The 14206-nt window shown below is 32.3% G+C and overlaps 2 protein-coding genes and 1 pseudogene across 2 annotated transcripts in view; 2 read left to right on the forward strand and 1 right to left on the reverse strand.

Annotated features, from left to right (window-relative positions):
* The window catches only part of CTNNA3 (catenin alpha 3), a 1489877-nt gene that overhangs the window by 920091 nt on the left and 555580 nt on the right, over positions 1-14206 (reverse strand). The gene's annotated exons all lie outside the window — the stretch shown is intronic.
* Positions 1-14206, forward strand: part of LRRTM3 (leucine rich repeat transmembrane neuronal 3) — a 165761-nt gene that overhangs the window by 70750 nt on the left and 80805 nt on the right. The gene's annotated exons all lie outside the window — the stretch shown is intronic.
* LOC111729151 lies at positions 4270-4387 on the forward strand (annotated as a pseudogene).

Consider the following 14206-nt stretch of genomic DNA (forward strand, 5'->3'; position numbering starts at 1 on the left):
GAGTTGAAGATTTAGGTTCTGAGGTGGTCACTACGTAGTTGAGTGACCATACTCAAGGCATGTCATCTCTCAGGAGCACAGTTTCTTCATCTAAAATATGAGAAGTTTGAATTAGATGTTCTTTAAACTCTCTGACAGCTTAAAACAGAGTCAATTGATTAATACTTCCTTTTTGAATTTTCCTCACATCTCTTTAACACAGTTAAATAGGTAGCTTTTGCAAAAATAATAATCCTTTATCATCTGTAATATTCTACTTATATTTCAAACTTCCCTAGCTTTTGCCAAAGGGCCTGGTAAACAAATAACTTCAAATAATTACCAACTCTCAGAGTAGTACAAATAGTCATCTAAGATCACCGTTTACATTCTATGTTGATAGAAAGGTTTTTTTGAGAAAGTAAGAAATGTTTTTAATGCTTAGCTGAAATAATTCAACTATTTAAAAAAATAACACTTTCTACAAGGGTGAATCTAAATTCAAGTCATAGATAAGAGCTATTTCAATGGTATCTATGTATGGTATCTACAGTTGAGGAGCAGAACAAAAAATAACTACTTGGAAAGTCTTTATTTATGACAGTCTAATATTACTATGACTTTGACAAAATGGACAAAGGTAAATTATCTCAGTGTTGTGTTTAATGGCTCTAATGGCCGGCTCAGTACGGGCCATTTATTTTAAGATACCTATTTACTTGTAAAACTCATTTCTATAAAACAGGCTAACATGGTACTAAGTTACCATGTAGAAAAAACTTTTTCAAAATTCCACAGTCATAACCATATTTCATGCATAATTGTTTGGTAAAATAAATGAATATACTTCATTTTTATTTATCATGTATCTGACTACAGATACATGATAATAAAAACTATTTTTAAAATAAACTAAGTAGAACAAGAATAAAACTTTGGATAAAAACGTAAAATCATTATTCTGCTAAATATTACAAGGCTCAAGTTTTCTTTCTTGAAAATATATACTTGAGACTTGTGGATGCTGAATAAAATATAATCAAATGTAGTATTCCTTGCATGATAATTATGATACTGTTTGTAATGTCATGATTCTATGCATAGGCTACCAATACAGTGCAGTCTTTTAGCTGTAATTCTCAAACAATGACACCGTAATTACAATGCCCCTCTCCATACAAATACTCTGTGGCTCCTGCCACAGTTGACTTCATCACACTGGGGCACTTGAAGAAACATACTGCCTCAATTATTCAGCCACAATGCTTGTGCCTATGACTAATCTGAGCTAATACTGAGAAATAAACATAATTAATGTTCATGCTTTACTGTCCATTATCACCATCCCCTTCTTTCTTTGGTGTCTTCTTTAATCCTTACACCAAATGATCTTCAACTACTCCTGTCATAAAGAGAGCTTTGAATGCTACATAAAGTCCTTAAGCCTCATACCAGTATTCCCAAAGTATATACCAAAGAACACCAGTCTTGTGATACATTTATCAAAAGAGAGAGAGAGAGAAAGAGAGAGAGAGTGTGTGAGCGAGTAGGATCCAAGAGCCAATACTTCTGGGAAACTGTATACTATCTCCCCAACCCTAAGGATTCCTCAAATCTATTAGCATATCAAAGGCTCTTAGGAGTCCTGCAGTAAAGAAATATTTTATCTGTATTTAACTCATACAAGTACAAATTTATTTAACTATGGAAACTATTCATATCATTTTAAAAATAAACTCTATTAACATATCTGATAACCAGTGGCAAATATTAAGCACTTCCTTGCTCTCATATAGATTTTAACTGCTAAGGTCCTAGCTCTAAAAAGATTAGTTAGATGCTGGCTAGCTAACTGGAAAAATAAATATACAAATCGAGGGGTTAATTTTTTATAACAAATTTGTGTGTTACCTCTATCCAAGGATGGTTGATTTTAACACACATTTGCAATGCAAAAGCCAAAGTGCAGAATAAAATGGAAATTTCAGACACCAAAGTTGTGAGATTGCACCTTGCACATGTTTCTAATTGCATATGTCAATATTGTATTTGTTCTAGAATTTCTATGATAAAAGAACTAATATTCTGAGGCAACTATTACAAATATTGAGTAAGGGTAATTTGTAAGTACATTTAATAAAACCACTTTTTTTCATCTAACAGAAATGAATTTAATCATCTGATGAAAAAAAAAAAGTGGTCACCTGCCAATGTAAACCTCCAGCTGTGGAGCCTTGGTTGTGTCTCAACCTTTTTTTTTTTTTTTTTTTTGATTAATGACCAATAATACTTGATTAACTGGACCGAAGTTTTGAGTTTTGACTTATTCAAGAAGATTTAAAAGAAAGACTTTTGCTTTGAAAGTCTACTTATCTTAGAAAACTAACAGTTTGAATCTGTCTGTGCAAGCCACCATTTACATGCTTTCTTCCTATCTTTAAACAGAGTAGGAACAGAACAAAAGAGACATAAACCGCCTATTGATTGATATTCATGTGAATCAAAGGATAAAATGGTAATGATGAGGATAAGAAAAGGTGAGGAAACTCAGGAGTCTTTAGACTGAAGTTGGAAACTGTGTCAAAACCTGTCTTTCCAGGATATTTCTGACACATCTTGCTTCCCTGTTAGAATAGTAGCACATAAGACAGCCCCCTGCATGGTGTCTGACACTTCATCTTTGTCAGTTTTTTATTCCCATATGTTTCTGCTCTCAGAAATGCTGATCACGGAATTTTTGAAACACAAAATATTTGTAGTCACTTTTTTTCCAGTGGAAACCCTCATTGTTGCCTGCAATCTCGATCCATTCTAACGGAAGACTGACTGCAGATCTAATCTTGCAGTAAGTAAAGATAATTGACAGCATTGGTAGGTGGTTGAAATCCTTAGTCTGACAAAATAACACTTTTGAAAAAGACTAGTATAGTCACTGATGAATGCCTATTAAATTTCCATAATGTCAATTATTTGCAACCTCTTATCTTTATAAAATACATAAAGATAGGAAATGCTAGGAAATGCAGTTTCTTGTTTCTGATTCTTTGCCTAAACAGTAATAAAATTTTGTTCGGTCTTACAAAGCCAAAGGAGAAACACCTTTACACTTCCAGCTACAGGGGAAATATCTCTAGTAAAATGCAATATTTTAGGAATAGATTCTGTCGTTAGGCTGTATCACCCCAAAGGAATGGACAAAGTTGAGAAGATTGCATTAGATACTATTTACTAGCTAAAGCCTCAAAGTAGTTTTACCGATCATCAAAAAAGCAAAAAATAGTAAATAAACATGGTTTTGGTGTTTTTCCTACAAACTCATTGATATCCTTTTTCTTTTTTATTAATTTTTTTTCTAGTGGCAAGATACACTAATATTTTTTCTGGATAATATATTAAAAGTAGTTTCTTGACATGTTGCTTTTTGTTTTTCAATTTTATTTAAGAGGATGATTCTCAAAGCCAGACAATTATGTTGTTCAATAAAAAATGATTACAATCAAAATTTTGCTCCTTATTAGTTTTCATATGTCTTTACTACTCTCCTAATGAAGAAAAGAAAAAGTGCTCGATATAAATAGACCCTTCCATCCAAATTGCTTCCCCCGGCCAGATATTCTCCATTTCAGCCTTCATTTCATTTTCAATTTGAAATTACTTCTTTCTTTACCTGTTCATTGTCTCTCACATCCCATAGGCTGAAGGTTCCACATTGGAGAGAATTTTGTACACCTAGCAGCTACCAAGTATTATTGCTGAAAAAAGGAATAAATAAGTAAGGTGGGAGTAGGGGGGAATGTATATGATGGATCAGAAAAAAGTCATAGTGTGGTACCAAAAAGTTATCAATCTATAAATGTACCAAGCAAAAGCAAAAGTAATGCTTTTGACTATTTGCTTATTTTACTCCATTATTTTTTGTTGATCATTTATCTCTAAAATATTCAGCATCTTTCATTATTTCATTATCATAATAATTAGCTCCCACCTGTTTAACAGTGCAGCATCAGGTACTTTATATACAATTTTGCAGCCATCCTGCAAGGTAAGCACTCATATATCTATCTATACAGGGAAATCAAAGCACATGGAAGTGAAGCCACAAGGTCAAAAAGGCAGGAAGTGGCAGAGCCAGGATTTGAATTTACTTCTGCCTGACTCTGAAGCTATGTTCTCTCCTCTGTATCATTTTATTTAATTTTATTTATTCAGTTTACTCTACACTGATTGGTATTTCATAGTATGTTGCTTTATAGGCATGTTTGAGGTTTTGCTTTTAAAAATATCCTTCTGATCTATGGCCATGCTACCCTGAACAAGCCCGATCCCATCTGATCTCAGAAGCTAAGTAGGGTCAGGCCTGGTTAGTACTTGGATGGAAGACACCTAGGAAGACCAGGTGCTATATGTATAAAAAATAAAAAATAAGGAATTGTTAGCTGACAAGTTCCTTGCAATCTGTGAGGTCAACCAAGGGTTGCCTTGCCTAAAAAATAAAAAAAATAAATTAAAAAAAATATATATATAGCCTTCTGAAGTCTTATCCAATTGTTAATAAACTTGCTAAAGGTAGAAACAAATTTTTTTACCTAATTGTTCTATTGTGCTTATACTCCTCTACATCTTGAAAAGTATAATTTTATGTTCATATACTCTGCAATCTATTCAACTTTATTTCCACAAGCTTAGCTATCTTTTTCTGGGGCAAATCCCACAGATGTTTTCTATTATCTTATAATGTCACTCTTTACCCACTAAAGTAGAACTATAAATTATTTGGCTTAGAATATTTAGAATTATGTATTGCAAAGTTTATGAATTAAAAGTTTAAAATAATTTAATCTCATGAATAATTATTATGCCATCAGGACAACAACCACTATCATATTTTAAAATTTGGCAGTGAAATACTTAAAAATAAATATCTTTAAATGTTAGATGGTCAAAATCTGCTTGATATATTTTTCCCTGTATTTCTTCAAAATAACTGTCTTAAAATTATTTTTTGCTTGTTGGTTCCTCACTATAGGCTCAAGTATACTGTCAGTCGTGCCTGTGCAATTACTAAACCACTACACTCTTTTAAAAAGTTATTATAGCTGTAGCAACTAACATGTTGTCTCATAATTATATATAGGCAAGTATGTCTCCTTTCACATTGGTTAGGATTGTCTTTGAATACAATAACAGAAATCCAACAATGCTTTAAATTTTTTTAAATGTTTATTATTTGTCTTACAAAGAAAATAAAGTCAGGACATAGCTGGATCTGGTGTTGGATTGCTGACTAGATGATATGGGGCCTAATATCTTTCTGGTTATTTTTGGCTTATCACCTCATAGTGCCAAGATGGCTGCTGCCCTACAGGCAATAAATCTGTGCTCAAGGCAAAAAGAAAAGGAAGGAGAGCATTAGCTACAATGTTCCTCTCTTAATAGGAAAACATAAGTATTCCTACCATCCCTTCCACCACTATCACCTACAGAAAATTTCTATTCATATCTCAGTAGCTGCTAGGGATTTTTCAGCATGGTAGTATTGGCATGCAAAAGAGAAGGTTAGGAAAAGCTATTGATTCATCCAACCAACAGCATTTGCCATACTCCAAATGCTGAAAACTCCTCAACAGAAAGGATTATAACTTATCCATCTTTGCACACCCAGCATTTAGCAGTGTTTGACACATTTGTATATGCCAAATAAATATTTATTGAATTATACCCCTTTACAGCTAACATCATTCATTGCTCTTTGAACCTATAATTGAATTAACATTTTCAAAAGATATTTACCATGGATCTTGAACAACTATAATAAGAATTTACAATATAAATCTATAAAAATGAAATATTATTAAATTGAAATTAAAACTCTGTTCATCAGAGATGTCAATCTAGCATTTCATGCGACCAAAGTTATATTCAGAGTAAAATCTGTGTGATATAGCATAGGTTTGGAGTGACAAGAAGAATGTGAGATTAGGTTCATGTTTGATTGTGCAATGCTTTTCTGCTTCATCTTGCCTGTGTGATCTCTTATTCCTTGTACTGCAGAGCTAGGCTAATGTGTTTTTAATAACAAATTATTCGGGAGGTTACAAACAATACACTATTGCTAATACTAATAATAAGAATTAAACTGTGGAGAGCATTCAGGATGCCAGAAAGTGTTTTACAGTGCTGCAGTGGGCTTTACTGATACTTAGAGAACCTTTACATTCTATTCCATAATACATACATGTTGGTTCTAATAAAACTAGTATTTTTCCTACAACTTTTAGTAGAATTAAGACTTAAAAATGATACACTAAATTCATCCTGGGCTTTGTTTAATGATGATGATGATGATGATGATGATGATGATGATGATGATGCAAATATGTAGAGTGCTTATATGTGCCAGGCACTTTTCTAAGCACTTTACATTTGTGAATTCATTTCTTCCTATAACAACCCTAAGAGATAGGTATTATCATCACCTACACATATAGAAAACAAAATTGAACCAGAACTTGAAGAAAGAACTTGCCCAACAGCCTGCAGGTAACAAGTGGCAGAATTAAGATTCATTCCCAGGCCATCTGGCTCCAGAGTATGGACCCTTAATCACTTATCCCCGAAACCCACTATGGATCCCCAGAAGTGCTCATACCTAGTTTTGACTAACATTTCTCCTTTATCATTCCAAGTACTCTATTAAATAGGCATTGCTTTCTACATTTGATATATGAAGAAACAGAAGCTTAAAGAAGTTACAGCGACTTGCCAAAATTCACAAGAGCACTAAATATGATTCAAAACACAGCTCTGACTAAAATCTATATTCTTATACACTGTCCAGTGTTCTGTACTGCCTCCAACAAATAGAGAAAACCTTTCAGTCAGCAATGAATTTCCTGTGTCACAAAGTATGAAGAATATCACAAGGTCACAGAACTTCAGAGCTGAAAAGGATCATCTATTCCAATCTACTTATTTTACAGGTGGGGAATTGAAATCAGTAGTAACATCACACTGCAGATCCCCAACATCCACACCTAAGGGTCAGTCCTCTTTAAAATATCTTCTCTCTTTTTCCCTTCATGTTGATTTTCCATTTAAAACTTATTTGATATAGTCTAAATTATTATAGCTCACAATTGAGAGGAAATTGTAAATTTTCACATTTATCATGTTAGAATAATGAAAACCTTCAGATGTCACAGTCTTTATTTTCTCCACAGTTTTATTTCAAAAACATTATCTCTGTTTGTCATCTTAGAAAATATAAAATCTACTTGCTAGAACAGCATACAGCACAACATGTATCAAACTTGTCTCCAGAAACCCTAGGAAGATAAAAATCATGACAATTTATACCCAGCATCCCCTATCCACTGTGTATTTGCTTTTTATTGATTGTCCTCTTACTTGGACAAATATAATAACTTAGGTGTTTGAGTGATTTCCACCTTCATATTGGTCTTGGATGTACTGTTCTACAAAACAATCAAGATTTCTGGCAAGTGTTTGTTAAATTTCATTCCAAATGATCCCAGAAAATATAACTAGAGTGTAATATAATGTATTTTTTAGATGGAAAATTTTATAGACCCATGAATATAAAGCCAGTATTAATTAGCGGCAAAAATATACTGCTTTCAATCATATATTTCATCATGAAAATAACACTTTTCCCTTATTTTCCAGGCAAAATGCCTTATCAGTCCTTATGCATTGCAATGGCTATTAAGTAATATTCATTAAATGATATTGTCATTGTGTATTATTATTTTATAAATAGTGCATATTAGATAGAAAGGACATAGTCCCTCATTTTCTAGATGAAATTAAATTAAGTCAGAGAGGTTAGGTGAAAAAAAAAAAGTCAAATATTAGTAGGTGGAGAAGCCCTACTGAAATTTGGATCTGTTACCTGTAGCCAGTGTCTTTTATACTGCATTAGGTTGTCCCCTCTAGTTTAATAACTTTTTCTACCATTCTGAATTAAAGTTTTATATCTGTAACATTTGCCCTGTTGATTTCAATGGTATTTTTAAAATATTTCATTTACATATGTTTTTCTTTATTAGAAATTGTTAAAACAAAAAAGTGTATAATGCTTTAAATAATCACCATTATAATTCCCAATAGGAAAACAGACTATTTAAAGAGGCACCATCCTTAGACATGCAGCACACTTCAAAGTCCATTTGCTTGCTGAGCAAAAGTCACCTTAAAACACTTTAACCTGAACTGCCCCATGACCTCAGAAAATACTGTACTGCATATTCGTTCCTACAGACACAAAGAGTTATATTATTTGATAGCCATGAGTAATGATCATTTCCTTTTATTAACATAAAATTACTAAAAATATTAACACAGCATAGTTAATTTTGAGGAAGGTTCTGTGATTATAGGTAGGTAAAATGGCTCAGTGCTATAGCTGCAGATATAATACAGAAAACTAGTTCTTCCTTTAAAGAGGTTGAAAGTGACTGAAATGATATGATACCCTGAGATAGTTCTTTCCAAATGTAATGGCTGATTTGCATGTATTCTACAGTTAATATTTGTAAATTCAGGGAGGATACGAGCTCACTCTTCACACCTTTAAGTGTGCTCCTATGGTTGTAGAAAGGCAATCGGAGCCAAGGGGTCTAAGAACCCACTAAACTAGAAGTCCCTTAGAATGCTCATCTGGCAAACACCAGCAGCTCCAACTTTAAAAACAAATGATTAAGGATAGAGAAAGAGGGGCATGTGAAAAAACACTCTTTTTCCTTTAAAGCAAAGACTGAAAATGATCAATCTGTATTTTGGTTGAATGCAAAAGTCCCTCACCATTGTACACTACACATTTCACTAGAAAAAGGATTTACTTCCTAATATTCTGTACCGTGCATATCTAGGTTCTTCACAGATTACTAGCACTTTTCTTAATTTTATAACCACACCAGGCTTATATATATTTCCCACAAAATTGATGAAGGAGTGGTAATAGGTTTACACAAAAATTATACTTTACGTCATGCTGTTTTGTTGAAGAGAACCTTAGTGTCTATTTGAAGCTTTAAGAAGCTACTGCATACTTTTCAGCTGTGTAACTGGTGAGGTGATGGACTATTCAAATTGAGAAATATCTTTATGTAGGAACCCCAGATAGTGTCTGCTTGTAATCGTTGCTTTCGTAAAATATACTCTCCTAAAGAAAATTGATTTTTAGATTAAAAATTTTTTTTAAACTTTACTATTCTTATAAACTTTATATTTTATAGTACAATTCCAAAATTTAAAATATATTTGCTAGAGATTTACTGTAATAGAAATTTCTAGCAAGAGATGATAGTAATGCTGTGATTTTTAAAAATTATGACTTCATTGTTTTATTAAGATGATATATGTTCTTTATAAAAACTTTAATATAGAAAAGTTCATAGAAAGAATTTCGTCTTAGGTAATCCAAATCCCATTTATCAGAAAGAAATAACCATCTCCGATACCAAGTGAACATCATTTCAAACACATCTAAATATCTATTAAGATAGAAAGATGGATCAGAGAGATGTATACATACATAAATCTTAATTTTTAAAAAAAGTAATCAAATTATATGTGACATTTTATTATTTAAGTGGTATTTTCTTCTTGAATTTAACTAAAAATATTGAAGTAAAAACTAGGGAAATTACTAAAATTCAGGTCAATGTTTCTTAACACAAAGTATAATATTTTCTTTTATAAAAAGTACTCCAAAGTTGAGAAAAATATTGAAAAACTTTAGGAGTTTGGATTGTTTTAAATTATGTATGTCAATATTAGGTAGTAGCTATTAACTCTATATTATGGATAAAAGGAAATTAGTTCACTACTTCTTCGAATATTGCCTTCTCTTACCCCTAATCATTGCCATTAAAATGTTTATATTATCAGTTTATAATAGTCTCTTCTATTCTATTCTATGACTATAATTCCTAAAGTTGCTATTTTTGATCCATCATTAGACAGACTGGATGCTCAACGACTTTTCAATGATCAGTTTCTCCATTTTTGAGCTATCGATATCAAATCATTTGTGTGTGTGTGTGCATGTACATGTGTGTGTGTGTGTGTGCATTTAAAGAAGGGCTCCAGGTTCGTACACTGTCCAGGCCATTGCCTGCTTTAAAATATCTTTCTGTTTACATTATATTTAACCGAAAATAAAATGAGTTACACTTCTCTTCCCTGAGAACTGTGTAGAAGCTGCTTCTCTGGCTTCTGACATTATGTGAAAATTAGAGGCCAATCTATTGTCCTGCTTATATGTAATTTGCTTTTTTTGCCTTAGATGTTCATATAATTGAGTCTTTTTTATAATTGTTCAAGAAAACAGTACTAAAATATCTCTTGGTATTCATTATTCTATCTAATTTTTCCTAGGACATAGTATGGTCTTTCAATTTGAAGATTCAAATATTTGTTAATAGTTTTCCACTTTATATTTTTGCATTTTTTATTGAATCTCTTTTCTCTTTTCTCAGAAACACCAATTATGCCTAAGTTGTCTCTCTTTTCCATCTTCCATATCTTTTGTTATTATAAAAACTGCATATTGTTTGTATACATTTTTGTATCATTTTTCATAGTATCTATGTCTTTGACTTTGTTTTCAGTCATTTATTCTATTTGTATATTTTATTTTTCAAATCCATTTTCATTTTTTTCCTGAACTCTGATAGCTCTATTCCCATCTTTCTCTCTCTAAACTCTTTTTTATGAAACATATGTTTCATGTGATATATGCTTTTCATAGCTATTTTGCTTGTTATCTTCTCCTTATATGAAAGAGAAAATGGCAACTTTTATGCAGAGACTTATCCATTTGTCCCTTTCTGATCACTACTCATCTTTGAATGAGGTTAGATAATGGGAAGGGGAATGAAATGGTGGGAAAATAGCTGGAAAGTTGGCAGCCACTATTTCAGCTTATAGACTCAAATATCTTCTTTCCAAATCTTTTATTTCCTTAACACTGACTGTACTTCCCTCCCCAGGTTTTTTCATTTAGGGAGTCAGCATGGATCACAGCAGTTCTTCTCTATAGCTGTATGCCACCTACTTCCTCCACCTTGTCTTCTGGCAGGCTTCCTAGACTTAGAGACCAAGTGGTAGAGAATAGAATGATGTGGTTGGCAGAATGTTCCTCTGAGGCTTCCCTCCCCTACCATTCCAGAGTGGCAGGTGTCTCTATTTATTCTCCCCAGAAACCAAGCTCTCTTTAATCGAAGACTCCCAAAGACTTTCAGGGAATGACATATTGTTGAGATCTGAGGCAACCAGCATCATCTCTCTGTAGGCTTGATATCTAGGTAGGGTTACAATATCTAACATATGAACTTCATAATTTGTATCACTAATGTTGTAGAAGTTTGCTTGCTTCCTCGAATATTTTTCTCTCTCTTTGCCTTCTTTGATATGGACTTTGAGGGAATGAATAGAAGAAAAATGCTTCTATAACATCTAAAGCTGAAAGTATATTAATATTTTATATTCCATATATCATCTTACCATCAAAATTCCTGGTTAAATATAAGGAATGTCTAGTCAGTTCACATGCAAAAATATATCAACGAGTACCTCCTATATACCAGAAGGACTTAGACAGTTAGGTGCAGATGTCCATATAAAAATTAATAAGCCAAAATCTGTACTCATGGAGTTCACAGATTTATCAGTAATCATTGTACAATGTAAGGTGCTATCATAACTGAATGAACAATATAGTATAAAAACATGCAATTAATACTTTGCAATTTCCAAAGTATTTTCAAATTCATTTAAGTAATACTCACTGAGAACTGACTAGGTTGGCTCTAACATTATTTATATCGCCAACTTGAAATAAAAAAAGTAGGCTGAAGAGATTAGATTAGTCACCAATGTTATGGAGACATAGAAGTAAACTATTTTAGAATCCAAGATTCTTTTTTTTTCTCCTTTTTGATTCCTGTTCCCCCAACCCTTCCAGTAACCATCAGCTTGTTCTCTATAACTATGGGTCTGTTTCCATTTTGTTTTGTTTGTTTTTAGATTCCACATGTAAGTGAAATTATTTGTCTTTCTCTGACATTTCACTTAGCATAATGCCTTCTAGGTCCAACCATCTTGTCACAAATGGCAAAATTTCATCTTTTTTACTGTTGGATAATATGCCATTGTATATATGTGTATGTATGCGTGCGTATATATATACAAATGTATGTGTATATACATGTCTTTATTCATTCATCTATTGATAGAAATCTAGGTTGCTTCCATATTTTGGCTAGTTCTAATAATGCTGCAATGAACATAGGGGTGCATATATCTTTTAGAGTTAGTATTTTTGTTTTATTCAGATAAATACCCGGAAGTGGAATTGCTGGAGCCTATGACAGCTCTTTTTTAATTTTCTGAAGAAACTTCACACTGTTTTCCATAATGGTCACACTAATTTACTATGAACAACAGTGTACAAGTGTTTCCCTTTTCTCCACATCCTTTGCCGGCACTTGTTATTTGTTGATTTATTGATGATAGCCATTCTGATAGGTGTGAGATGATATCTCATTATAGTTTTAATTTGTATTTCCTGATGATTAGTGATGTTGAACATCTTTTCATATATCTGTTGGTGATCTGTATGTCCTCTTTGGAGAAATGTCTATTCAGATCCCCTGCCCAAATTTTTATTTGGATTGTTTGGGGTGTTTTTTTGTTGTTGTTATTTTGTTTTTATTTTTGTTTTCTTGTTTTTGTTTTTGGGGAGGGTATTAAGTTGTATGAGTTTTTTATATATGTTTGGAAACTAACCCCTCATTGGATGCATCATTTGAGAATATCTTCTCCCATTCATTAGGTTGTTTTTTAGTTTTGTTGATGGTTTCCTTTGCTGTGCAAAAGCTTTTTAGTATAATATAGTCCCATTTGTTTATTTTTTCTTTTGTTTCTCTTGCTTGAGGAGATATATCCAAAAAGATATTGCTAAGAGTAACACCAAAAAGTTTATTGCCTATATTTTATTCTAGGAGTTTCATAGTTTCAGATCTAACAGTTAAGTATTTAACCCATTTTGAGTTTATTTTTGTATAAAGTGTAAGAAAGTAATCCAGTTTCACTTTTTTGCATGTATATGTCCAGTTTTCCTAACACCACTTATTGAAGAGACCGTCTTTACCCCATTGTATATCCTTGCCTCCCTTGTTCTAGCTTAATTGACCTTATAAATGAAAATTTATTTCTGGGCTCTCTATTTTATTCCATTGAGCTATATATCTGTTTTTATGCCAGTACCATATTCTTCTGATTAATCTAGTTTTGTAGTATAGTTTGCTATTAGAGAGCATAATATCTCACACTTTGTTCTTTCTCAAGATTTCTTTGGCTATTTTAGGTTTAGTTGTTCTAATTCTGAGAAAAATGCCATTGGCATTTTAATAGAGATTGCATTGAATCTGTATATTAAGTAATAGAACATTTTAAAACAGTAATCCTTTTAATTCATGAGCAAGGTTTATCCTTCCACTTATTTGTAAGAGTCCAAGATTCTTTTCCACTATATAATGATGCCCTAAAAAGGCGTTGATCACATGACACAAAAATAAATCTACTCTGTGAGCTGTGAACAGTCCCCTGTGTACCACATAGGGATATACAATCTATCTTCTGTAGACTATACTGGGATTCATGACCCATCTTCTATAGACATGCACTGTGATCCATGTTTTGGCCTCAGTGGAATATACCATGATTCACCCACTTGATGCAATAGAGACTCATATAGCTTTACCCACCATAGTTTTAACCTTTGGATATGTATTGGAAAAATTTCTTTCTTGTAGGACAATTGATAGGTTAACCAAAAATGTTGGTTAAATCAGACATCACAAAAAATTATTTCTGTGTATATGCATATGCTTTAAATACATGTATTTTACCTTAAAATATACAAATATTCACTCATCGGCCAATTGTTTGATGTAAGCCCAAGGCTTTTTATTATAGTCATGGTTTAATCATTAGAAATATTTTTTTTTTACATTTTCTACTTTCTTTTATGTTTAAGTATAGTAACACATGAGGCCAACTATAGTAAATATGTATATTTTTATAATATATATCTACTCTTTTAGTTTTTACTCATTTCTGGCTTGGCAGCTTTTTAAAGAAATTCTCCTCAATTAAGTCTTACCAAAGTATTCAATTTACTTCACAAACATGAAAAAAA

The sequence above is a fragment of the Pteropus vampyrus genome, unplaced genomic scaffold, assembly GCF_000151845.1.
Source record: "Pteropus vampyrus isolate Shadow unplaced genomic scaffold, Pvam_2.0 Scaffold249, whole genome shotgun sequence".
NCBI classification, from domain to species: Eukaryota; Metazoa; Chordata; class Mammalia; order Chiroptera; family Pteropodidae; genus Pteropus; species Pteropus vampyrus.